At 38.9% G+C, this 27616-nt stretch overlaps 1 pseudogene; it reads right to left on the minus strand.

The window, feature by feature from the left end:
* Positions 1-3481: 3481 nt before the first annotated feature.
* Positions 3482-4841, minus strand: LOC127557363 (polyadenylate-binding protein 1-like; annotated as a pseudogene).
* Positions 4842-27616: the final 22775 nt, after the last annotated feature.

Below are 27616 nucleotides of genomic sequence, written 5' to 3' on the forward strand. Positions count from 1 at the left end.
TCTCTTCCTCCTCCTCCTGCTCCTCCTCCTCCTCCTCCTCCTCCTCCTCCTCCTCCTTCTTCTCCTTCTTCCTCACCCTCTCTTTCTCTCTCTCCCTCTCCCTCTCCTTCTAGCCTTTCTCTTTCCCTCTCCCTCTGCCCCCTCTCTCCCGTTTTTTTCTCTAGCTCAGGGCTTTTTAAATTTTTTCTATTCATGACACCTTTTCACCTGAGAAATTTTTACATGACACCAAGTATATAGCAATATAAAATAGGTATACAAATCAAACACTGACTGATAATAAATCATAATATTGTCACCCCCACATTCAGTTACAAGATCCCATATGGTATCATGAATCATTGTTTAATGATTCTCTGGGTGACTTCAAAGCTTCCATGAGTTCTATTATCATCTTTATGCAAAATGTCTCCCAAATCTATACATCAAACACTAGATTTTTTCCTTAATTCCAAGCCTATCACCTACTGAACATTTAAAATTGAGAATCCCACAGACATTTGAAATTTAACATGTCCAAAAGATAACTCATTGTCGAAAATACTCCTTTCTAACTTCCTTATTTTTGTTAGATTTGAATCCTGCATCATCCTCCATTTTTTACTCTCCTTCACTGCCACATATTCAGTGAGTGGCCAAGTTTTGTCTATTCTTCCCTCCCAACATCTCAGATCCATCTCTAGTTCCTAGTTGAGGCCCTTATTGCCTCTTGCCTCATAAATTGTCTTTCTGACTATGCTTCCCGACCCTATCTTGTAGAGCAGCCAAAGCATATTCCTAAAGCACAAGTCCACCCACGCTCCTATTCTTACTCAACAAACTCCAATGGCTCAATAAACTCCTAGTAAATCTAGGATCAAATGCAAACTCTTCTGTTTCACATGTAAAGCCCTTCACAATCAAGCTCCAATGTCATTTTCCAAGATGATTTATTATATTACTTCCCTTCTCACATTCTATGATTTAGCCAAAAGTGACATTTCATCTTATCTCTGGATCTATGATCAAGCTGTTTCTGTATCTGGAATGCGCTCCATCCTGAAGAAAGGAGTAGCCTTTCCCTGGTTTCCATCATAAATCAGCATAAATAAGACCCTTTCCTGATCCCCATCACTTGGAGACCTCTGTCACCAACCCTAACTACCTGTATTTGTTTTGTATGAGTTTCAGTTTTGACAACACCAACAAAGAAAAATAAGTGTTTATTAAGTGCCTACCCTATACCAGGCACTGTGCTAAACTCTTTGCAAATATTATTTTATTTGATTCTCACTACAACTCTGTGAGATAAGTTTTATTGTTATTCTTATCTTACAGTTGAGGAAACTGAGGCAAAGTGAGTGAAGTCAACTTGCCCAAGTTCACATAGTTAAGTATCTGAAGTCATGTTTTCCTGACTCAAGACACAGTACTCTATCCACTGTGCCATCTACAGAAACTTGGGGGTCTCAGACTCAAGAGTGCTTAAGCAGCCAATTCTGAATCACACAATTAGTGATTGCTACAGTTGAGGTTCAAGCCCAATTCTTTAGACTCTAAGTACAATCCCTTTCACCACGCTATATTATCTTATTGGAAATGTTGTGAGTATGGTGGAAGTAATCATGGAGTTGGGATGTAGAAGGAAAGTCCTGGGAAGGATATACTGGTGTGGACCAGTATTTAAGGTCCACATGACATAAGTAGAAGGTGGGACTTTTTTCATCAAGAGCTAAAGAGCTCACAAGACTTTTTCCCATCGAATTTGAACAAAGAAAGTCAGAAAAGAAGCTGAGGAAGAGAGGAAGATTGAGATGAAGCATAGCATGAAAACCTTCAAAGTAAGATAAGCAAAAAAACAAAGATCTGGAATCTAGGGAAAGTCATTTTGGGCATCAATAAAGGAAGAGCCAATTCTTGCTGAGACTTTGAGAACATAATGTCTGTGCTTTCCCAGGATTTGGACAGTCATATGAGAATAAAGTGACTCAGGAGTCAGTGAGGCAGTGAGAGGAAAAAACTCCCAATTAGGCTCTCATAAGCCTAATGTTTCAAGTAGGATATAGCCCACTTCGTCCTAGAGACCAGTCTGAGGGATGGAGAAACAGATTACTAAAGGCTTGACTTCTCTATATACTATTCCCCAATAACTGTTCATCAGCAAGACCTTTGTTTCACTGATTCCAGGAATGGTGAACTCATTACTGCCTGAATTGTTCCATTCCGTTGTGGGTCAAATCAAATTCTTGGGAAATTCTTCCTTATAGAGTCAGAATCTGTTTCTCTCTATCTCCTTCTCAACAGTGCTAGTTCTGTCCTCTGGAGTCACACAGAATTAGGGGTGGCTTGGAAAGATTTAGACATGCAAGCAATAATCATTAAGAGCCAGCATATGGCTTCATCAAGAATAGTCATATCATACTAAACTCATTTGCTTTTTAAAAATTTAGTCAATAAACATTTGTTAAGCACATACTATATGCAAGTCACAGTACTAGTTGCTGGGGATATAAAAAATGTAAAAGACAATCCCTGCCCTCAAGAATTTCACAATCAATTGGGAGCTGGGATGCCCTCTCTCTCTGTCTCTCTCTTTGTCTCTGTCTCTCTGTGTGTCTTTCTTTTCTCTGTCTCTCTCCCTTCCTTTCCCTCTCTTCCCTTCCCCCCTCTCTCCTCTCTTCTTCCTTCCTCCTCCCTCTCGCTCCCCCCCCCGTCTCTCTCCTATCTCTTCTCCCTTCCTCCCCCTCTCTGTTTTTGTCTCTCCCTCTCTGTCTCTCTGTTTCTCTGTCTCTATCTCTCTGTCTCTAACTCTATTTCTCTCCCTTTCTCTCTTTCTTTCCCTCTTTCCATTTCTATCTCTGTCTCTCTCTCTTTTGTCTTTCTCTCTTTCCCATTTCCTTAGTTTATTAAACTTTATCAATTAAACAAGGATTTATTAAATAAGCATTGTGCCCTGGTGCTGAGGACACAAAAACATAACCAACTTGAACTATGGCCACCCTTGCCATGCTCTCCCTTAGCATTACACTCCTCTCTCTCTCTCTCTCTCTCTCTCTCTCTCTCTCTCTCTCTCTCCCCCCCCTTCTTCCCTCCATCTCTCCCCTCCTCCCTCCCTCTTTTCTCTCCTTCCCTTCCCTTCTTTTCTCTCTCTGTCTCTATGTGTGTCTCTATGTCTGTCTGTCAATAAATACATATATAAAGAGGAGATAGCAGAGGAAAGACATTAGACGTAAGCAGGATTAGGAAAGGCTTCTTGTAGAAAGTGAGATTTTAGCTGGGACTAGAGGGAAGCCAGGAGGTGCAAAGAATTTTCCAGGAATGTTGGGGGGGGAGGCACTCAAAAAAAAATTCCAAGAGCCGGGAAATGGAGTGTCTTGTTCATGGAACAGCAAAGAGACCAGTGTCACTGGGTTGAAGAGTATACTCACTGGGGAGTAAGGTATAATAAGATAAGCATCTGCTTTTGTTCTTGGGATTGGACTGAGATTAACCGAGATATATTTCAAGGCTCCTGCCCTTAGAAATGCACAATTGGTTCCATTACCCAATGTGTGTTATACACAGCTGAGGAGTACTTGTATTGTGCAATGACTTGGCCAGGTAGCCTGAACACACAATACCTGTGGTCTCAATCCCAATATTGACCACTCTTTGCATATGGGGCCCTACCCAAAGCACTAGATAATACTGATGTAGGAGACAGAGTCCTGGGGTATGGCCAAAGATCCAGAAGAATGTCTGGCTCACTTTGGGGCCGGCAGAATGAGGACTACAGTGTATAGCAGGTTGCTTGAGTAGGCAGCTGGAAGATTATTGTCCCCTGGGAGATGGCAGGCAGGAAATAATTGGTGGGTCGGGAAAAGATGGGGCCATTTATATTCCAGAAGGTGGGGGTGTACTGCATGTACTGGTTGGTGAGGAGGACTTTCTCTTCCTTGTGTTGGATCAGGGCCCCATAGAGAGCGTGGTGCTGACCATCTTCCCTTTCATCTCTGTCCTAGCTGGAAGGAAAATCAGACAAAGCCAAACCCCTTGCTGTGGACAGCCTCTATGGTCACTTTGGCTCTAGTGATGAAATCATAGGGAGAAAACTCCTTCTGTAGCTGGTCACCATAAGAAATCATAGCATCAGGCCCCGGGCCCTGAGTTCCTTCCTGTTAAGTCTCCTCTCGGCTTCTGAGCTTCCTCACGCTTCTCAAAGCACTGAATTTTCATCTGCCGTCACTTCCCACTTAGAATCTTTTCTAACTGGGAGAAGATTTCCTGAAGGTCCTGATCATCCGTGTCTTCACTGAAGTTCTTGATGTTAGTGATGTTGGTGAATTCTAGTGCTCACGCCCCCAGCCCTGTGTCCTATTCTTGTTGAGACTTGAAGTGGCCCATGAAAACTTTCTGGTCATTAAGTAGCATCCCATCCAGAGCTTGGTTTTCAATCTCCTGTGTCTCAAAGTGGGAGCCAGCCATTCTCATCATGTACTACCTTATTAGTGATGATGTTCTCAGTAGTAGAGAAGGTTCATCCAAGGCCTTGATGTCAATGGAGTCATCTAAGTTCTTGATAAAAATGCAGCCAGTTCCTGATTTCTGGAGCCCTGGATTCCATCGGGAACACGTGATACAGATGAGCCTCAATTTGATTACCTCAAAGTTCATGGCATCTAAGGTTCAGGCAGTATCTGCAGGGTGCTGGAATTTGATGTAGATATAACCCAGGGAGTGACACGTGGCCATGTCATAGCAAATATGGACAGATGTAATGGGCTGAGAACTTCTTGTACAGAACGGCCTCAGTCACCCCCCCCCAAGTGCAGGTCACCCATAGAAAGGTTCTTGAGGGGATAGCCAGGGCCACTGGCATTCATGTTACAAAGGCAGAAGGGTCACAATCATGACAGTGTCGAGGGAGTATCAAAAAGGGGGAATCTTCATTGCTTTTTTATAAGGTAAAACTGATCAGTAAAATGCAACAAATATAACGTACTTTGATTTCAGCAAAGTATTTAATGAAATTCCTTCTGCTGTCTATGTAGACAAGAGGCAGAGATACGAGCTGCATGGCAGTACCCTTAAATGTATTCAGAATTGATTGAACCATTCAGTCCAAGGACTTAGGTGGTGTCCTAGTGCTGAGAATGCTACGCCTGCAGTCAGGAATGTCTGAATTTAAATTCTTCCTCAAGCACTTAGTAGCTGTATAATTCTGGTTAAATCACTTAACTTCTGTCTCAATTTTCCCATCTATAAAATGGGGATAATAATAGCATTTACTTCCTAAGGTTGTTGCGAGGATAAAATGAATTTGCAAAATGCTTTTCAAACCTTAAAGCACTCCATAAATGTCAGCTATTATTACAGAAGTAAATTTGGGTAAGGGAGCTGAATTTGGGATTAGAAAGACCTGCCTTCAAACCCTGCCCTGAATATTTACTATCTGTGTGATCCTGGACAAGTCATTTAACCTCTGCTTGCCTCAGTTTCATTAACTGTAAAATGGGAATAATATCACCTGCTTCCCAGGGTTTTTTTTTTTTTTTGAGTTTTGTAACATATTTTACAAATCTTAAAAGCACTACATAAATGCTAATGAATACTATTATTAGTTATTGGTGGCAGATGCCGAAGAATAGGAAGGGTTTCTGGTGAAGAGCTCCAGGGATCTGACTATAACCTTGTGCCACATTTTTAGCAATGAATTGATAAAGGCATCAATGGCACACATCAAATTTGCAGACAATGCAAAGCCAAGAAGAAATAGCTACTATGTTGGCTAACAGAATAAGGATCCAAAAATATCTTGACAAGTTAGAAAAAATGAGACTAAGTAAGTTAAAATGCAATAGGGATAAATGTAAAATCTTATAAGCAGATTTCTTAAAGACCACTACACATGTACAATATAGGTTAGGCACAGCTAGAAAATGTTCATATGAGGCTTTAGGGAAATGCAAGCTCAATATCTATCATGGTAACCAAAAAGCGCATTAGCCATCTTAGAAGCATCATTGAGAAACGGCACATTCAGAATTAGGGAGTGACTCTCCTGCTGTTCTCTGCCTTGGTTAAATCCCATAGGGAGGATCCAATTTAGTTCTAGACAGTCCAATTTTAGGAAGAGCTTCATTTTTCTGAATATGCTCAGAGCAAGCCAGTCAGGATAGTGATGGCAATGAGACTGGAGATCCCAGCACAGGTTAAAAGGGCTGAGGATGTTCTTGGGGAGAAATAAAGACTTCAAAGAGTTATTACTTCCCATCTTCAAGGATTAAAAGGATTGTTGTGTGGAAGAGAGACAAAGATTGTTCTGCTGGCCCCCAAAGGGCAGAATTAGGAGTGATAGTGGCAGTTACAGAGCCAGATAAAGGCTTAGCAAGTAGAACTATTCCAAAGTGAAATGGGTTTCATTCAGAGATGAAGTGGGTTTCCTTCCTGGAGTTCTCCAGGCAAAAGATGCATGACCACTTGCCTAGCTGATGTAGAGAAGGTTCCAGTTCGGAGGATTTGGGACACTTTCTGGAAAAGGCAGAGGGAAGGGAGAGAAGCAGCAGAATCACCTACTGCCCTCAAAGGAGAATTTGGCAAATAGTTCCCCCCTATGCTGATATTTACAGTGGGCACTCCCTTGGAGCTAAAGCTGGGAGCCTGCTTTGAAGTGTTTTATGTAAATGAAGTTGCTGGCAAATGCTATTCCTGTGGGGTAGGTGATCAAACTGGAGACTGACAGGGAGGAAGCTGGGCTGTCAATGGAAAGCCTCTTATCCAGCCATCCCCTTGGGGGTGGGGAGGTGGGAGGGTGCAGGGCGGCATGCAGAGGAACAAGAGAAAATAAATAGTAAGGGAAAATGGGGAGAGGTTAGGGGGGACTTGAAATGAACCAAGTACAAGGCTAAAGGCTTGGGCAGGACCTGAAACATCTGGAGACCTAAGGCTGGTTGGTCATTCTAGAGTTCTTAACCTTGAGTCTATGATTTTAAAGAATATTTTGTAATATATTATTGGTTTCTTTTGTAATCTCATGTATTTTATTAGATCATAAGCTGCTCAAGTGCAGAGACTGACGATCTTTTTTCTTTTTTTGGTATCTCCATTGCTTAACATATTCCTGGAACATAGAAAGCACTTCATAAATGCTTATTGACTGATTTTTTATTTTATTTGAAAGGATTATTCTGGGAAGGGGTTTCACCAGACTTCCTGAGAGGTCCATAATGAAAGAAATGGTTATAAAGTCTTGACTTTAAAAATTACATTGCTACCACCTATGTTTATTTAAAGATGTGCTTTCAATTGTCCTAGCCTAATTTGATTGATTGAATTGAATTGGTCTCAACAACTCTCAGAAGTAACCACAACTCAGAGAGGTTAACTTCCATGTCCAAAGTCACCCAGTTGGTAAAGTAGGAAAAGAAGAGTATCAGGAATCACATGGAAAAGGGATCAAACCTGTTCTGCTCCACTACAAAGAGCAGAAATAGCAAGCAATGAGTGGCAGTAATGAGAGTTGATTTTAGACCTGGACCTAGATTAGAACCCAGATTTTCTGGCCCATAACAATCAATTTTTATGCTTGGAACAAGTTGGAGTGGGATGGTTACTTTAGGGAAGAAACTTTCTGGAAGTTGAAGTTTCTCCTTTGCTAAAGAAAGAAGAAAGAAAGAAAAGCTTGGATTGGAGAGGAGGTGAGAGAAGAAGTATTTATCTACTTAGGTGATGACAGCAACCACAGAATGCAACTAGCCCCTCTGGAACAAATTCTCCACCCTCTCAATTCTAGTGTCTTTCCTTTGTTGACTGTTTCCTATTTATTCAGTAGATAGTTTGTTTGCACCTAATTGTTTGCATGTTGTCCTTCCTTTGAGTTCCTCTCTCAGGACTATGTCTCAGGACAGAAAATTACTTATGCCTTTCTTTGGATCCCAGCATCATACCCAGAACATAGTAGGCCCTCAATAAATGTTTACTGACTGAATACCTGACAAAGTTCCACTTGATACCCCCCCCCCAGTCTTGGGAACAGAGAACAGAGGGCCCTGCTTGGGAAGGTGTAAAAGCAGAAGACATAAGAACAATCAAACTTCTTTCTTATACCATCAGAAAAAGATATAAAATTAGGAAAGGCTGAGTTAAAAAACCTGGACAGAGAGCTTCAAAATGAACCAAAAACAAGCTGTACTTTAACTATATTTTATACCTGTAAATTACCTGGTATTTATGCATGGAAAGAATTGAAATAGCTAGTAGTTTCTCAAATAGTAAATAGCTGGCCACATGTCATTGTTCACTCAAAATACCCTTCTCTTTGTTTAAATGGCCTTAGATTTCAGCTTAATTGCCATCACTCAGAGATCAAAAAAATTTTAAAGAGAAAGATGTCTCTTACCAAAGTCTATATACCTCTGGATTCTTTACAGGTACCTGGCTAGTACAGTGGACAGTGCTGGAACTAGGAAGTCCTGAGTTCAAACATGGCTTCAGATAATTATTAGTGATGTGATCCTGGGCAAATCATTTAACCACTGTATGCCTTAGTTTCTTCATCTATAAAATGGGGATAATAATATCACCTGTTTTTCAAGGTTTTTGTGAGGAAAAAAGATATTTGTAAAGTGCTTTGCAAACTTTAAAGCACTCTATACATACTAGCTAATAGTATTATTAGCAACTGTTGTAAATGTCAAATTACCTCAGACAGTGAGTAGCTGTGATACCCTGCTCAAATCATTTAAGCTCTGCCTTCTCCAACTAATTCAACTGTAAAATGAAGATAATAATAGCATCTACCTTTCAGGACTGTTACATCAGATGAGATATGTAAAAAGATTAGCACAATGCTTGGCAAATAGTAAATGCTTTAGAAATGCCTATTTTCTTTCCTTCTTTCTTCCCTCCTTCCCTTTCTCCCTCCCTTTCCCCTTTTCATCTTTCTTCCCATACTCTCTCTTTCTTCCTTCCTCCTTCTCTCCCTTTCTTCCTCCCTTTCTTCTTTCCCTATCTACCTCCTTTGCTAACTTCCTTCCTTCTTTCTTTTCTTCATTTCTTCTTTCCTTTTTCTCCCTCCCTCATTTCTTCTATTCTTTATTTCCTTTTCTCCTTTTCTCCTTCCTCCTTTTCTTTTGTCCCAGTCCCTCCCTCTTTGTTTCTTTGCTTCCTTTTTCTCCTTGTTTCTCTGCCCCTCACAATGTAGTTAAGATACCTCAAAAATCTAGTTCACATTATACATCTGGCTAGGTTCAAGATTATGGGTCTATATCACATTGTTACTATCATCTTAGAGGATAGAGATTGGAACAATAGAGGTCATTTAGCCCCAACCTTATTGGAAATGTGTATTCTCCTCCACAATAAACCCCATCTGTCCAAATTTTCATAGAACTTGCACATTAAACTCTATATTTACAGGCCATTAGAGCTGGATGAGACCCTCCTTTTAAGCCATTTACTTTAACTCCCTGTTTGGCAGGTAAGAAAACTAGGTTAGGAGAAAGTTCCACAAAAAATAATTGAAAATTCAGGTCTTCATACTATAGATCCTGGGCTCTTTCCACTAATCTATGCTGTCTCAAGCTATCATCCTCAGCTTCCCTTATGGAACAATAGGATTCTTTCCTATTGTATTTCTGGCATTTTAGTGGTATATTTGTTAGAGTCTTGGCAACAAGAAGATGTGAGTTCAAGACTAGCATCTGATGCTCACTTGTTGTGTAACACTGACCAAAGTCAATTAGCCTCTCTGTGCCTCAGTTTTCTCATCAGGAGCATAAGGACAATAATATCATCTATTTCTCAGGTCTGTTGTGAAGATAAAATAATATATTTGTCAAGCACCCAATACAATATTAGGTATATAGTACTAAATATTTGTTTGTTCCCTTCCTTCCTTTCTATTTTCTTTCCCCTGCCCATGTCTTAGTTTTCCTAGAAGATGCCCATTCCTCAATTTTGTATTACAGTCCACTGGATATTCTTTGCTCAGGATCAAGCAATAATCAATGGCACTCAGCACCATGGAGAAAGAAAGGAAAGAAACTAACCCACAATGGAAAAGATTTGGTCTCTCTAAACTAAGAAATTAGTATAATGGGCCGCCCTGTGGGCAGAATAAGTGAGAAGCTATGGTCAGGTCAGTATCAGGGGTCTCTGTTAATGATTAGCAAGAGAGGATGTCCTCATTCATTCAACAAATATTCACTGAGCAGTTACCACAGGCAAGCCAGTCCTGAGCATTAAGAAGAATACCAATAAGGCCCAATTCTGCCCTCATCAGTTCCCAGTCTGGTAAGGGAGACGACATTCACAAACCTTAAACAAATCACATATTTTTTATTACAGATTTTCGTGTAGTTGTGCCCTAAAAGAAATGTGAACAATATATGTGTGTGTTCAAAGGAGAGATATATGACTTTCTGCTATGGGGATCAGAGGTTTCATGGAGAAGGCAGAATTCCATAATATCACTGGATCTGGAACTGGAACAGATCTTAGATGTCATCTAGTCCAACTTTCTTGGTTGACAGGTGAGAAAACTGAGGCCCAGTGAAGTAGGGTTTACTCAAGGGCATACAGGTAAATAAAGGAGCCAAAAATAGAACCTATATCCCCTAGGCACAGAATCATTGAATATCAGGGCTGGAAAGGGCCCCAAATCTGTGCTTTTCCCATTATATCATGCTCTCTACTGATATGGGTAAACATTGAACTGAATGAGTTGGAAGGAAATCTGTGTACCAAGCTGAGGGAATAGTATGAACAAAGATATTCAAATAGGTAAGAATGGAAATGTTTGGGGAACTTTAAAACAATCCTGTGTGACAGGTAGCCTGTCAGGGGTACATAAAATAGAGTAGTAAAGATGAATAGGTAGGTTAGAGCCAGATTTTAAAGGACCTGAAATGTCAAGCCAAGGAATTTGGATTTTTATTCATTAAGCAATGAGGAGTCATTGATAAAATCTTGATAGTAGAGTGACATAATCAAGGTGTCCATTAGGAAGATTAATTTGGCAACTGTATGAATTATGGATTGAAGGGGACCCAATCAAGACTCCAGGCAGGGAGGACAGTTATAGTAATCCAGTTGAGAGCTAATGAGGACCTGATGAGTGTGGTGGCAGTAGTAGTGGAGAGAAGAGGACAGATACAAGAGATGTTTCTGAGATAGAATCCACAGGACTTGTGGACTAATTGGATATGGAAGAAAGAGAAAGAGAGGAAGCAGAGATGATGCCAGTTTTGAAAAAGGTGACTAGCAGAATGATGATGCTGTAAACAGAAAGAGGGAAGTCAGGTGGAGATAACCACCTCTGATGAGCAGTAAGGAATCTCACCCTAAGGGGGAATTAGAATACTTTTTAGAGGGCCCCAAGACCCCAGAATAAAAATTTTTTACTCTTTTTGTATCAAGCACATCTTTGGCAGTTTGGTAAAGCATATGGACCACTTTTCAGAATAATGTTTTTAAATATATAAAACATATAAGTTTACACAGGAAGCCAATTATATTAAAATACAGTTATCAAAACACTTTTAAGAAACAAGTTCATAGCCTTCAGGTGAAGAATCCTCACCCCAGACATTTTGCTCAATAAATTGGCACCCTGAGATTTTGCCTAGTTTGTTACTGAAAGGAATTACAGAGAATTAGAAAGCCTGTTCATTCTGGAATGTGGAGAAACGTGAATTCAAAGCCTGGTTCTGAAACTTATCAATTGATTTGGGGCAAGACATTGAACCTCAATTTCCTCAGCTATAAAATCAGCAAATAATATATGCCTCAATGGTTTTCTGTGAAGGAGATAGCTTAACTTCAGGTGAAAAACCTCAACAGAATATAAATCACTCTATTCTTCATAAAAAATTTCCCCTCTACAATAGCTCTTTCAGTCACATTCAACTCTTACCATTTGAGATTTTCTTCACAAATACTGAAGTGGTTTGTCACTTTCTTCTCCAGTTCATTTTACAGATGAGGAAATTGAGGTAAACAGAGTAAGTGACTTGCCCATAGTCACTCAACTAGTGTCTGAAGCCAGATTTGAACTCAGGAAGATAAGTTTCCCTGACTACAGACCTGGCAATCTATCCATTGTACCACCTAGCTGCCCATTTTCCTTTCAAAGTTGGATGAATCTTTTCTCAACCAGACTGTTGAGTGCAGGGCAAGAGATTATGATAAGTTTGGCTATAGTCCATCTCATGGCTTTGAACTTCAACTCTACCTTCCATCAGAGCTGACCCTAGGAATTTTGAAAATGAAGGACCCATCTAGAAATTCCTGGTAGATGAACAAATGAAAATCAATTGTGAAAGGAAATATGGTATAGTGTGACACACAATAGCTTGGAGTAAGGAAAACATAAATTTGAATCCCAGGTCTTGCTAGTTATGTACTCTGGAGGCTCTTAGAGCCTCAGGATATAATATGATCTACCTTGCAAGGTAATTGTGAAAATATATGATAAACTATAGAAGGGGATTTGCAAACCATTAAAGCTTTATATAAAAATTAGTTATTAACCAAAATTTAGACCTTTTCTGTCCCCATCCCCAAGGAGTTGGAAGCTACTAGGACACTGTGGACTTTCTCAGGAGAAAGGAAGAAGCAGTAGCCTGAGTCCTTGAGTACCATGTGAGGGGCACCTAACCTAGTCCTAGACCTTTGGTAAGGATGACGTAGGTTATGCAATTTAGTGCTGACATCATGGAATCATAGATTTAAAGCTGGAAGAGATTTTAGGATAATTTAACCCAACTCTTTCATTATATTCAGTCACTTTTCAAGCATGTCAAACTCTTTGTGACCCCATTTAGATTTGTTTGCTTGTTTGTCTTTGGCAAAAATACTGAAATAGTTTGATATTCCCATCTTCCAGTTCATTTTACAGATAAGGAAACTGAGGTAAGGAGGGTTAAGTGACTTGCCCATAATCACCCAGCTAGTAAATGTCTGAGACCAGATTTGGACTCAGGAAGATAATCTTCCTGTCTGGGCCAGGCACTCTATCCTAGCCACCCTTCCCTCATTATATAGATAAGAAAACTGAAGCCTAAAGAGGTGACTTGTCTAATATCACACATTACAAACAACAACAGTCAATGACAACATAGAGATTTAAAGTTTACAAAATACTTTATACTTTTTATTTCACTGCATTTTCACATTAACCCCATTAAGTAACTATTATTTAAATATTAACCTGATTTTTCAGATGAGGAAGCTGCAACCCAAGAGAAGTTAAGTAGTTTGCCCATAGTCCCAACATAAATCCCACAGGCAGAATTCAAACCCAGGTCTTTCTTCCTCAAACTCAAGCATTCTATTAATGATATCAACCCAGATTCTGACTCTAAGTCTAGAGCTCTTGCCATGCCTCACTCACTAGTGAACAGAATTGTCCTTTGACTTTTAGAAAAAGGCACTGGGACCCTCCCCTGGTTTGCTTTGCTGTGTTTATTTTCCTTGTGGGCAGGTTTATTTTGTGTAGGAACCCTATGGAACTGTATGAAATGAAAAATTAATTTGCATCAATTCTAATCCCTGTTCCCAGTACTGGGGGAGGGGGGGCTGTTCCCCTTCATTTCCTTTGCTTCTCTTCTCTACTCCCCTCCTTTTCTAGGATATGACAGATGCATGGGGTGAGCCTTGGCGGGTTGTGTGTGTGTGTGTGTGTGTGTGTGTTTTCCTGAAGAACTTTGTTAGCAAGGCTATTTAAATCATTCTAATTACTCCAGAAACACCCCATTAACTTTCCCAATGAGGGTTGTGAAGAGAGAGAAACTAAAGGAAAAAAATAAAGAAAATGAGAAGCCACCACTTTACTTTTCCTGAATTTTCTGGGGCTGTGTGGGAGCCAAGGGTGAGGGAAAATAACCAGGTAATAAGAGGTCTTACCATTAGGAATGCAGAATTCATTAGAAAAGCATTGATTGCAAAGAATTGATTTAGCAGTGATTTGATTGTCAGACATACAGTACGTCCAAGGAAAATTTTCATTATGATTCAGAATTAGTTAAAAAGAAAATATGAGAAGAACAAAGCAATGGCAGGAGCTGTCCATAGACCTAGTACTGAATGTCTTCAGCTTTGTTCTTTGCACAGAGCAAGTGATAGTCCCTCATCCTCAACCCCTCCCACAGGGTCTAAGCAAAAGAATTCAGAGAGCATAGTTTATTGAATCATAGAATTATTAGATCTGCAAGGCACCTCAGAGGTCATCTAGTACAACTCCCTATCCAATACATGAACCTCCCTTACAGCATCCAGCATTTGCCTTAACACCTCCAGAGACATAGAACTCATTACTTCACAAGGCAGTCATTTTATAGAAAGCTCTAATAGTGAGGAAGTTCTTCCTGATAGTGAGCTAAATTCTCCTCTTTGTAATATACATTCATTAGTTCTTATGTAGCCACACAAAATATCTCAGGTCCCTTTGTCACACGATAGTTCTATAAATATTTAGAGAACAATGATCATATTTCTCTCCTTTATCAAATATTCTCTCCAGGCTACTAAGAACTCCTTTTCCTTTAATCATTCTTAATATGACATGACTCCTGGTCTTTTTTCTGGTTATTTTCTTTTCTAGTGGAAAGTTCTATTCTCTACTCATGAACTTCAGATCTGTCATATTGCATCTGTATAGCGAGCCAAAATGATACATATCACCTTTTTGTTTTATTTTTTGCCTACTCTGTAATTCCCTTATCACTAGTTTTTTTTTTTCCTCAGAGAAGTTGAGTTTTATAGACAATTTCTGGATATGTGTACTGACCAGATTCAGCTGGAAAACCACTTTTTCCTTAAATCTACATGAAATTACTTTATAAATTCCCAATTTAAGGATTTAAAATATGTTTACCTGATAGAAGTAATTCCCACTGACTTTCATTCAATAATTGTACATATTTAGGAAAGGACACAAGCACCTACTATGTTCTAGGCACTTTGATAAGCACTTTATAAATATTATCTTATTTTATCCTCACAACAATCCTGGGAGGTAGGTGCTAATATTATCCCCATTTTATAGTTGAAGAAATTGAGGCAGATAAAGGTTAAATGGCTTCTCCAGGGTCACAGGGCTAACAAGTATTTGAGGCTGAATTTGAACTCAGCAAGATCTATTCATTGTAACATCTAGCCACCCCTAAGTCACTTTTTTCATCTTAACAATCAGCCAACAAGTACTTGTTAAATGCTTATTATGTATCAGAAACTGTGTTGAGTTCTGAGTATACAATGAAAGGCAAAAATAATCAGTTCCTGCCCTTAAGAAATTCAAATTCTAATGGAGAAGGAGGATCTATCTATCTATCTATCTATCTATGGAAGGGGAAGATGATCTCAGAATGAAACCATCAATAGGGAGATAGGGAAAGGTTTTCTTTTGATGCTAGGACTTTACCTGGGTCCTAAAGGAAGTCAAGGAAATCAGGATATGAAGGTGAGAAGGGAGAGCATTTCAGTCACAGGAATCAGCAAGTAAAAACACATGAAGTTGGAAAGCATGGTGTTGTGTGAGAAACAGCAAGAAAATCATTGTTGAAGGATTGTAGAGAATGTGGTTTCCTAGGAGACTTTCAAGTAACCATTGCTTTGAAAAAGGTAAGAAGATATTTCCTAATGGGATAAACAACTCAAGAAATTGAGCAAAAGAGCCTTGAGAAATTCTTTTTTAAAATCAAATCATTAAAAAAAAAAGGAAAACAATCTTTTGCTTCAAGCCTTTTAGTCATTGACATGTCTATGCGTTGTCCATCTGAAAACCTAAGGAATCGCTTGAATGATAGAACCTTCAGCTCCAGGAATCTGAGGAAAAGTGTAATTCCTTTAAGATTAGATTGATGATATGGAGCGCTATCTCCAAGGCCAGATGGATTTACAAGTGAATTCCACCAAACATTTTAAAAAACAATTAATTCCAATATTATTAAACTATTTGTGAAAATAGGAAAGAAGGAGTCCTGCCAAATTCCTTTTATGAAATAAATATGTTGCTGATACCTAAAGTAGGAAAAGCCTAAATAGAGAAAGAAATTTATAGACTGATCTCCCCAATGAATAGTGATGCAAAATTTTTAAATAAAATATTAGCAAAGACAATATACAGGGTTGAATGCAATACCAAGAATGCAGATTGTAGATATCTGAAAAGTTTTAAAAGCAATGTTAGACCAATGATAAACTAATGAATAACTAACTGACCTAGTTAGTCTGATTCTAGGTGTCTGTTTATCATATGTTCCCTGGTGTGGCTGAAAAGAGTTTTGTCTGTTTCCCTCATTTCTCTGCTCTCATCTTAATAATAATCACAACCCACATTTCTATAGGGCATATTTTTTCATGTTCACCAAATTCTTTTCACAAAAACAGTAAGACAGTAAAAATGTAAGTGTTTCCATCTTACAGATAAGGAAACTAAGATTAAAGAAAGTGATTTGCCTATGATTTCACACCTAAGTTCCCCAAGTGAAACTTGAATGTAGGTCTACTTCATATTTGATGCATTTTCACTACTATACCACGCCTCTATTCCAAGCTTCCTTTTCCCTATATAAGAATATCCGGTCTTTTCTCCTTCCCTCATCACTTTTTCTTCATTATCTCATTCTCTTCAGGTCAGTTGGTCTGTCCTTGGATCACCTTTCCTTATTGAAATTGGGGGAGTAACTCTCATCTCTTTATGATATATAGGAAGCAAGAGTATTTGATTAAGTAAATTATAGAGTTAGGCATGTCTCCAATAAATTTACATTATCCATGCTTATATTTCTAAACTTTATCCATAATAAGACCTATCTCTCTGATTCCATAATGAACTGGCTCTTTGTATCCATCTGGTTACCTTTCCTATTTTATTTTCTTGAAGTTGGAGGATAGAGACAATGGTCTGAGTCTGAAATTAGAGATGGAAGGAAACCATGAATTTAGAATTAAAGAAACTGAGGCTGAAAGTAGAATGAGAAATGAGAACTGAGTTTTGAAACAACAAGACCAGAGTTTGAATCTCATCTCTGTCACTTACAAAGCTCAGTTTTTCATCTGTGAAATGAGAATCTCAGACTGGATCCTCTTTGAGATGCCTTCCAACTTTGACAGCTTTCTTTAGGAAAGCGGGTGGAGAAGCAGCATAAGAAAAGTGAAGTAAACTTTCTTAGGTGGCAGACTTAAACCTGCCACAAGAGGGTGCCAAATAGACTGTACCATTGTATTCAGATTCTTCATTTTCTTGTCCATCATCTGATGCTTTTTAACTCGGCTCTTATTTCTTTCAGGCTCTAGTGCTCGTCAGTGAGAGATAATTAGCTCAGATTGGCTCTCTCTAGTAAGGGTTCCTTGTTGATAATGAAAAGACACTACTCCCTACACTATTGCCGACATTTGAGAGTCACTCCCTTGTTTCTTAAAATATAATCTGTCTTGGGAAGCATCTGTCTTCCAATTAAAGGACCCCAAGTAACTACTAGATTCAGTCATCATGGTTTTAGCAGCATTACATTTCCAAATGTAGTCAAGAAAAAGGCATGATAGAATGAGCACTGATTTTAGCATTCCAGGAACTGGGTTCAAATCCTGCCTTTGTCGTCATTGTTGTTATTCATCCTTCAAAACTCTGAAGCTGGAAGATGGGGATGAGAGTCAGACAGTGGTCTGAGTCTGAAGTTAGAGATGGAAAGAAACCATGAATTTAGATATGCCTTTAAGGCATAATGAGGGAGATGTCTTAATTTGTGCTTGAATTAGATTTAAGTGAGACTAGACTGCACATAGTTGTCAGCCTCACTCTTTCTTTTAGAGTCATTAAGTCCAGTAGCAAGACAAAAAATCAAGATAACTGGCAATGGTCTAGGATGCAATGGATAACCCTGGCATTTCTAAATTAAGGTCTTTCCCTGGTCTCAGTTTGTCTGAGGCAATGCCCAGAGTCCTGTGAGGTTAAATAATTTGTATGGGGTCACTTACTACTTATGTGACATTTGTAGTATTAGCATCTTATCTATAAATTGAAGAGATTGAATTAAGTAGATGGTATTTAAGAGCAGCATGGAAGAGTAGAAAGAGGGATGGATTTGGAGACAGGAATATCTGGATTAAAATCCATATTAAATACTTACTAGCTGTGTGACCCTGGACAAAGCATTTAACCCCTTTCAGTCTTGGTTGCTTTACCTGTAAAATGGAGCTAATAGTGTTAACCTAACAAGGACTGTTGCAAGAATCAAATGAGATAATGGATATGACATGCTTTACAATTCTTAAAGTGCTATATGTTACTTGTTGCTGTTGTCATTGTCTTGGCACAAGGTCAGCTCAACCCTAAATTCTATAATTTCTGCACAGAGGGTCCAATGCTGGGGCCAGGTAAGCAAATGCACAAATGGATTTTAATTGTGTTGATTCATGTCAAAACATCCTTTCCCAGATGTTCCAGAGGATGAAGAGGGCTTAAACAAAAGACTTTTTAAAAGGTGAAGAGATATGAAACTCAGGGGAATGAGAGAGAGGGAGGGGAAAAAATCCTAACTCTGAAAACATCGAGTTGGCTTTTTGCCACTGAATTGGCCACATTGATCAGTAAGTCTTCCTTTTTCCTCCCCTGCCATCCCCAGGCACTTGGCCCAGCAGGGCAGGGCTGTGGGAGAGCTAGCTTCGATCTGTAGCCCTAAATGATGACTCTGAGGTGTGATCAGTAAAGCCCAATGATTTTCTGAAAAGCGGCATTTGCTAAAAGGACGGCCAGAATTGCTTTAATTGCTACTTACATTAATTTTATCATAGACCATGGAACTGTGTGCAGGAGTATTTCATCACTATAGCAGACAGCCCTTCTCTGAAAGATTTTCTCTTGAGCAATGACCTCTCTAGACCATGGACAGGAAGTCAGACAGAGGCCCTGCTCTCCACTCCTCAGCAACGGCTCAGCAGTTTCTGGTTGCTCTGTAGTTTGGAAGCAGTTCCTGGGAGGGACCATCTTTAGATAAAGCCCAAGTCCAAAAACATTTCCCTTAAGGAATGCTGAAATGTTTTTAATATGACCTGTGAAAGAAGATGTACCACTTCTTTTTTCAGAAATGGAAGAATCATTATTCCCCAACTGATACATGGTCAAAGAATATGAACAGGCAGTTTACTGAAGAAATCAAAACTATTTATGGTTATATATTTTTAATGCACTAAATCCTTATTGGTTTGAAAAATGAAAATTAAAATAACTCTGTGGCACCACCTCATACCTCTCAAATTGGCTACTAGTAAAGAAAAATGAGAAATGTTATAAAGATTGTGAAAAAATATGCACACTAATGCCTTGTTGGTGGAACTGTGAACTGCTCCAACCATTTTGGATACCAATTTAAAACTGTCCATACTTAGCAATATCATTGCTAGATCTGTACCACCAAATAGATCATAGAAAAAGGAAAGGGACCTATATGTGCAAAAATATTTACAATAGCTCTTTTTGTATTGGCAAAGAATTGGAAATTGAATAGATGCCCATCAATTGGGGAATTGTTGAACAAGTTTTTGATATATGATTGTGACAGATACAATTGTGTTTAAGAAAGGATGAGTAGGATGCTCTCAGAAAAACCTGGAAAGATTTACATAAATTGATGCAGAGTGAAGTGAGCATAACCAGAAGAATTTACATGGTATCTGCAATATTACAGAATGATCAACTGTGAGTAACTTAGCTATCTCAGCAATACAATGATCTAAAACAATTCTGAAGGATTTTCAAGGATCTTACAATTAATAATGGAGAGACAGGATATACAATAAAAAGATATACATAAACACACATATATATGTGTTATCTCTCCATGATCAACTGTAAACTCCTTGAAGGCAGAGATTGTGTCATATTTCATTTATGTATCATCAGCACCTAGCATAATTCAAAACATAATAGTTGCTCAATAAATTTTTCCTGCTTTGAATTAAGCAGAATTTTGAAATTTCTAAAATATTGCACCAAATCAACATGGAATTGTGTGAGGAGAAAGGGATTTTGAGTTCGGGACCTGAGCTCAAGTTTCCTACTTAGAACAGATGTGACAATGGCTAGGTCACTTCCTCCCCTAGGCTCCAGTTTCCTTATCTGTGAAATAGGTGAGGGATGAAGGGAAAACTAGATCATCACAATTATATATGTATCAACTCATGTTTTCCATACAGATATATTATGTTCATATCCTCTTTCCTTCAAACCAGAATAACATAGTTGTGTCTTCTAGGCAAGGTGTGAAAGTTGAGCCCTGCCATGCTCCACTCATGTTTTGTCATTCAGTATAACATGTGTGACTTGACTTAATTCAAAAGAATTACCTACATGCCACAGGGAGAGGAGTTTTTTGGCATCAAAGACATACAATAAAAATAATATTAAAAAATGTCCCTAGTTGCACCCTGCTGTTATTTATGCCCTGGGTGCTTGCCTGAATTGTCTCGCAGTTCTAGCTCCAGCTGTGTTTATACAGCTGCATGTGTGTATGTTAATTCATGAGAGTAACTATTTGCATACACCTGTGCGCATCTGCCCATGTGTGTGTTAATTCAGGAGAGTAGCCATTTGTGAACACCTGTACACATCTGCCATGTGTGTGTGTGTCGGTGTGTGTGCTCATTCATGAGAATAACTATTTGCATATACCTCGGTGCATCTGGCATGTATATTTTCTGCATGTATCTTTTGATGTAAACTTCATCCATGTACATATATTTTAGAAAAGTCATATGATTTGTAATCAAATCCTAGCTTTACTTCTTTAGAATGTAAACTCCTTGAGGGCAGGGATTATTTTACTTTTCGTTTGTATCAGTATGCCCAGGGTTTAACACGGTGCCTGTAGTTTATTAAGTGCATAATAAGTGTTTGCTGACTTGTTGACTCTTGCTACTGACTTCTTTATCTCTGAGGAAGCTTAGACCCGTTATTTCTCCCCTCAGGGCTCCCTCCCCTTTCCTTTTCAGAAGAATGCAGGCGTACAATCAAAGGATCACCAAGGTCTCTTCCAGCTCTAAGACCTCAATGTGAGGATGTGCATAAACAGGCTTTCACTCTGAAAAAACAACAGCTGCAAACCAGAGACAGGAACTCCATCCCCTTTAATTTGTTTGTTCTGTCTCCTTGTGCTGGCCTTTCCCTCTCCTAGAAGAGGTCACTACCTCTTGAGGGACAGGCCCCTCCTTGCCTGTCTGAGAAATGATGTGCACAAAGCAATCTTCTAATTAGTAATAATCATGTCTCTGTGACAAGCTATTATTTCACCAAGAACAAAAGAAGTAGGGGGTGGAGGAAGGCTTAAGAGGGGAGGAGGAGGGAGGGAGAAAGAGAGACAGAGACAGACAGAGGTACATAGAGAGAGACACAGATACACAGAGAGAAACAGAGACAGAGAAAGAGAGAGAGACACAGAGAAAGAAAGAGAGACAGAGACAGACAGAGGGAGATGGAGAAGGGAGGAGAGAGAAAGAGAGAGGGGGCAGGGAGGGAGGAATGGAAGGAGGGGGAGAAAGAGAGACAGAGACAGACAGAGGTACATAGACACAGATACACAGATACACAGAGAGAAACAGAGCAGAAAGAAAGAGAGACAGAGACAGACAGAGGGAGATGACGAAGGAGGAGAGAGAAAGAGAAAGGGGGCAGGGAGGGAGGAATGGAAGGAGGGGGAGAGAGACAGAGACAGAGAGAGACACAGAGAGACAGAGACAAAAAGAGAGAGAGATTGAATTAGAAAAGACTTTTCACTTCCCCTAATTTTGACAAGCCTGGGGTTCTTTGGGGCTTTAACAGGTACCCCTACATCAAAAAATTCTTTATCTTAAATATCCTTCTTTTTCCTTTTCTTCTATCCCATTGCCCTATACCTCAAGCCCTACCTAATAAGTTTCTTTGGTAAGATAGCAAGAGAATCATATTTACAGTCTGGAAACCTGTGTTTAAGCCTTGACTTACCTTTGTGATCTTAAGCAAGTCACAGTCTCTCTGAACCTTGATTTCCCTAAAACAGTATAACGGTTGTACCCTATAATTTACAATTCACTATAAGAAAAGAATTTTGTGAAATTGATTGTTGTTGGGTCATTTTCCAGTCATGTTTGACTCTTTATTACTTTATTTAGGATTTTCTTGGCAAAGATACTGGGATTGGTTTGCCAGTTCCTTCTCCAGATTATTTTACAGATGAAGAAACTGAGACAAACAGTATTAAATGACTTGCCCAGAGTTTTAGCTAGTAAGTGTCTGAGACTGGATTTGAACTCAGAATGTTACATTTTCCTGACTCCAGCCCCCTTATCCTAAAATCTATAAATGTGAACTACTATTGAAACACAAAGGGTGCCATGTCAAAAGTTCAGCCAGGCTAAAAAACTGACTCCAAGAGCTTTAGGGAAGATGAGGGGCAGATATGGGGGAGTCATTCCTCTGCTTCTGGGCATCACCAGAACACTCCATTTTCCAGAATTAATTAATAGTTACTGTGGATTACAGACTTACAAAGCAAAGAAACTTCTTCCATGTAACATAATGTACACAGTGCCCAGTAAGTCATCCTGAACAGATTAGATGTTCCCAAAAGGAAGTTGATCATGACCATACTTCCAAGAGAAAATACTTTGCCATTCTGTTTTTATCCTTTAAATCTGGGTGTAGTCATTAGTTTTTTTACTACCTCACTATATAGATTTATGGTTTCTAAAGTCTGAAGAGAAATCAAGAGATCATTTAAGCCAATTACCTCATTGAGTATAAAAGGAAATTGAATACCTAATAATTCAACTGATCTAACCAAAATAGACAGGCTGAGATCAAAATGAGGTTTTGAACCCAAGTCCATCGTTTATATATTCAGTACCATTTCCTTTGTATCGTTTCACTTACCTTAAGAGGGTAACATATTCCTGGTCTTCTCTATCACAAAAGGATGTGAGAATCAAAGAAACTCAGAGTTGAAAGTGACCTGAAAAGCCATTTTAGTACAAAGCATATCTAAATAAGATTCCCATCTTACAACTTCCTTGACAAGTTGTCATTTAGTCTTTGCTTGAATACCATCTGTTGACTAATCTACCACCTCCTGAGGCAGCCCATTCCTCCTTTGGGCAGCTCTAATTGTTAGGAAGCTTTCCTTTACAGTGAATTGGAATTTGTCTGTCTACGACTTCAGCCAATTATTTCCAGTTTTGTTCTCTGGGGCCAAGAAGAACAAATCTAATAACCCTTCTATATGGCTGCCAATCAAATAGTTGAAAAAAGATATAATGTGTCTTCCCTCCAAGACTTTTTTTTTTCTGCACTAAACATCCCTAGGTCCTTCAGATGATTCTCATATTTCACAGTCATATTTCTATGGACTTTCTAAACATTTTTTCCCTGAAATATAGTACCCAGATTTGAAAACAATACTCAAGGTGTAATCTGGAAAAACTAGGTAAGAAATACAATATATTGTTGTGAATAAGTCTAAAGTTGTATTTCCTTTTGAACAAGTAAATAGAAGCAAGGAAGCCACATTCATTGGAATGTAAGTCTCTAGCTCGCTAGCTAGCTATCATTGTACTGTTACTTAAAGACTCTACATCTCCATTTTTTGCCTTTATGTCACTGTGAAAATGTTGAATATCTTAAGACTAAGGACATATCACTGAATATCCCACTAGGTAATTATCCCACTAGATAGCTGCCCTGTCCAGTCTGACATCCATCAAATATTTCCCTTTGGGTCTGGCCATTCAATCAGTCCTTAAAATGCCTAATTTTAGCATCATTTATTTCATATCTCTTCAATTTTTCCATGAAAGACTTTGTCAAACGCCTTGCTAGAATTTAAATATTTGGTGTCTACAGAATTTCCTTGATCTAACAGTCTAATTAATGTGTTCCTTAAAAAGGAAATGAAATCAAGATGGAATATTGTTCTTGTTGAAACCATCCTGACTTTTAGTGAGTTTTGCTTCATTGTCTAAATGCTCACCAATCATTTCTTTAATACTATATTCTAGAATATTTCTAGGAATCAAAGTTAAGCTCCCTGGACTATTTTTTGAAGCTTCTACTTTGTTCCCCTTTTTGAAAACCAGGACATTTGCCTATCTTTGGTCCTACAGCATCTCTCCTTTCTCCGTTATTTTTTTTTAAAGATCACAAACAGTAGCTTAGCAATCACATTCACTAGTTCTTTTAAAGATGTATTTGGGGCTTGGTGACTTGAAGGCATTGAAGGCAGCTAGGTACTTTTTTCTATCATTTCCTCATTTATTTTGAGTTTCAACTCCCTGGAAACCATTTTTTTTGTTCGCTTTCCTAATCTGAAGATCAATGAGCATGAAAGTACTTTGAGGTCTTAGGAGAGAAAGTTGGCCTATCTGGCCCAGTGGTTGGTTATTCTATTGGCAACAATTCCCTTCTCTGCCAGCCATTCAAAAGGATATGAGATGTCCAATAAATTCCAGGGGCTAGGAGGACATTGCTCCAGGCCACTACAGGTGGAAAATTCCTTCTGAGTAGAATAAGCAAGCATCCCTGAAATCACTGCCAAACAAGAACAAATCTGGCAGACTTCCACTGCAACAGCAAGAACCAAATTGAGAAGTCAGCCCATCCTTTGGATCATTGGCAAGAATATGGTTCCAATAATGCCATCAAGTCCCACAACTCTTATAGAACTATAGAACAATGATTGTGTCCAAATTTAGTCTAAAAGGAGGGAGATTGTACCAGCAAAACATATCACATTCAACTTCAGGAAGCATCTTCTGTAAAGATAGTGCTTTTCCCTTCTAATTATCACTGTTTCTTAGAGATACATGGAACTTCATAAACTCTTCTGGTTTTCATTTTAGCCAGAATAATCAGGGGCTATTTTTCATCAACGTCTGCCATCCTGAAATCTGGCCAATTTACACCAGCTCTTCAACTTGAGATAAGTGAACAAAGAAGCAATCAAAGTGGATGATGAAATCTTAGACTGCTTTGATTAAAATATAATGTCTAGAATATTTTAATTAAAACAAGGTCCAGAAAAGGTTCCCAGGTGTGCAGTGGATAGAGTGCCAGGTCCAACAACAGGAAGAAGTGTCTTTCTAAGTTCAAATCTTTGCTTAGACACTTACTAGTTGTGTGATCCTAGAAAAGCCATTTCATCCAGTTTGCTTCAGTTTCCTCATCTGTCAAAGAAGATGGAGAAGATGGCAAAGCACTACAGTATCATTGCCAAGAAAACTCCAAATGGAGTTTAGAAAGAATTGAATACAACTGAAATGACGGCAAAATATCCCAAGTAAGGATAATAGTAGTGTACTACTTTCCTTGGACAGTCAAACAATAATAACCTAGAGTTTTTCTCCAGGTGAGTATTGTTGAAACTCATTTTCTGGTCTGCTCAATCTCCATTGTGGCTAACATGACTCCTGAGAACGACTTCACTTTGAGGTTTATTCATTAATTGATGAGTCCATGCCTGGATCCAATAAATCATAAGAAGCTCCAGCCACATGGATCACTAGATCATTCTCTGGTCTGCTTCACCTCAACAGATCCCTTATTCTTGCTTGATTACCTTTCTTTCTTTCCCTCTTCTTCCTTCCCTTACCAGAAATGTTTTATGCTTTGCTTTCCTTTCCCTGTTAGAATGTTAGCTCCTCAAGGGTAAAAACTCTGTTATTTTCCTGTTTTTGTATGTTCGATGTTTTGCATAGGGCCTGGCACATAGTGAATGCTGAATAAATGCTTTAGCTATACATCTATCCAGAGTATTGTGTTTAGGGAGGACTTTGTCCAAGTTGAGTCATCCAGAGGATGGATGGTAAAGGAAGTGAAGACTCCCACACTTGAGAATTGGTTGGAGGCCCTTCTGCTCTGAATTAACAAACTTCTACAAGGTACCAATTATATACAAATACTGTGGAAAGGGTTACCTTAAGAAGGAGTAGCCTTTTCCTTACTGTAAGTCTTCAAGTGAAGACAGGATGACTACTTGTCAAATTTGTGTACAGGGAATCCTTGTTCATTTCTTGGTTGGATTAAATATCCATTGAGCTCCCTTCCAAAGCTGAGGTTTATTGTTATTCCTGTGCTATCCCAAATCAGAATGTCTGTGGGTTCCTTTCCTTTCTACTCTAGTAACAGGAGTATAGGGGTGTTCAGGAAGAATGATTAGGTGTGAGGCTTTCTTAGCCTTTTTCAGAGCTACTCCATCTTTGGCGTCCACCTACAATTCAGTTCTTACCTATGACTCCAAGAAACTATCTGGGCAAATTGGCTAAACCAGACTGAGGGTAATTAAGAGTAACTCAAACCTATGGGTGAGCTAGGGAGGGTGCTACTCCAAGAATGTGAAAACTTCTGCTGGTAGAATGGGTATGTGAGAACAATTTGTGCCAGTAGCTATGAAGGTAACTGAAGCAGGTGCTGTGGAATGCTTAGTCGTTGGTCAGGCATGAGAGATGCAAAGGCCATGTCCTGAATCCTCATTGGTCGTCTTGCCTTTTGTCCTTTGATAACTCAGGAAGAGAAAATGAGACTGACAACTTTGTGCAACTCTAAGTCACTTAAATCCAATTCGTTCAAATCAATATGTCAGTGGTGATGTCAGTGGTCACTGATCTTTTTTAAAAATGAAAAACAAACATTTCAGTAACTAGTTATCCTTATTTGGTTAGAATCAAGTTCAGAATGACCATTCCTCTTGTTGCTTCCTATATCAATTAAGAATTAAAAGACCATTACAAGTCATAAACTCATCGGCTGCTTTGCTTTTCACAGAAAAGGAGATCCAATTGCTATCTGGACAGTCCTACCAGTACCAAGCCATGTTTTTTTTTTAAATTTTAAATTTTATTTTATTTAATAATAACTTTGTATTGACAGAATCCATGCCAGGATAATTTTTTTACAACATTATCCCTTGTACTTGCTTATGTTTCGTTTTTTCCCCTCCCTCCCTTCACCCCCCCCCCCAAGATGGCAAGCAGTCCTAAATATGTTAAATATGTTGCAGTATATCCTAGATACAATACATATTTGCAGAACCGAACAGTTCTCCCACTGCACAGGGAGAATTGGATTCAGAAGGTAAAAATAACTCGGGAAGAAAATCAAAAATGCAAATAGTTCACATTCATTTCCCAGTGTTCCTTCTTTGGGTGTAGCTGTTTCTGTCCATCATTTATCCATTGAAACTCAGTTAGGTCTCTTTGTCATAGAAATCCACTTCCATCAGAATACATCCTCATACAATATCGTTGTCGAAGTGTATAATGATCTCCTGGTTCTGCTCATCTCACTTAGCATCAGTCCATGTAGGTCTCTCCAAGCCTCTCTGTATTCATCCTGCTGGTCATTCCTTACAGAGCAATACTATTCCATAACATTCATATACCACAATTTACCCAGCCATTCTCCAATTGATGGGCATCCATTCATTTTCCAGTTTCTAGCCACTACAAACAGGGCTGCTACAAACATTTTGACACATACAGGTCCCTTTCCCTTTTTTAGTATCTCTTTGGGGTATAAGCCCAATAGAGACACTGCTGGATCAAAGGGTATGCACAGTTTGATAACTTTTTGGGTATAATTCCAGATTGCTCTCCAGAATGGCTGGATTCGTTCACAACCCCACCAACAATACCA

Source organism: Antechinus flavipes, chromosome 3, assembly GCF_016432865.1.
Source record: "Antechinus flavipes isolate AdamAnt ecotype Samford, QLD, Australia chromosome 3, AdamAnt_v2, whole genome shotgun sequence".
NCBI classification, from domain to species: domain Eukaryota; kingdom Metazoa; phylum Chordata; class Mammalia; order Dasyuromorphia; family Dasyuridae; genus Antechinus; species Antechinus flavipes.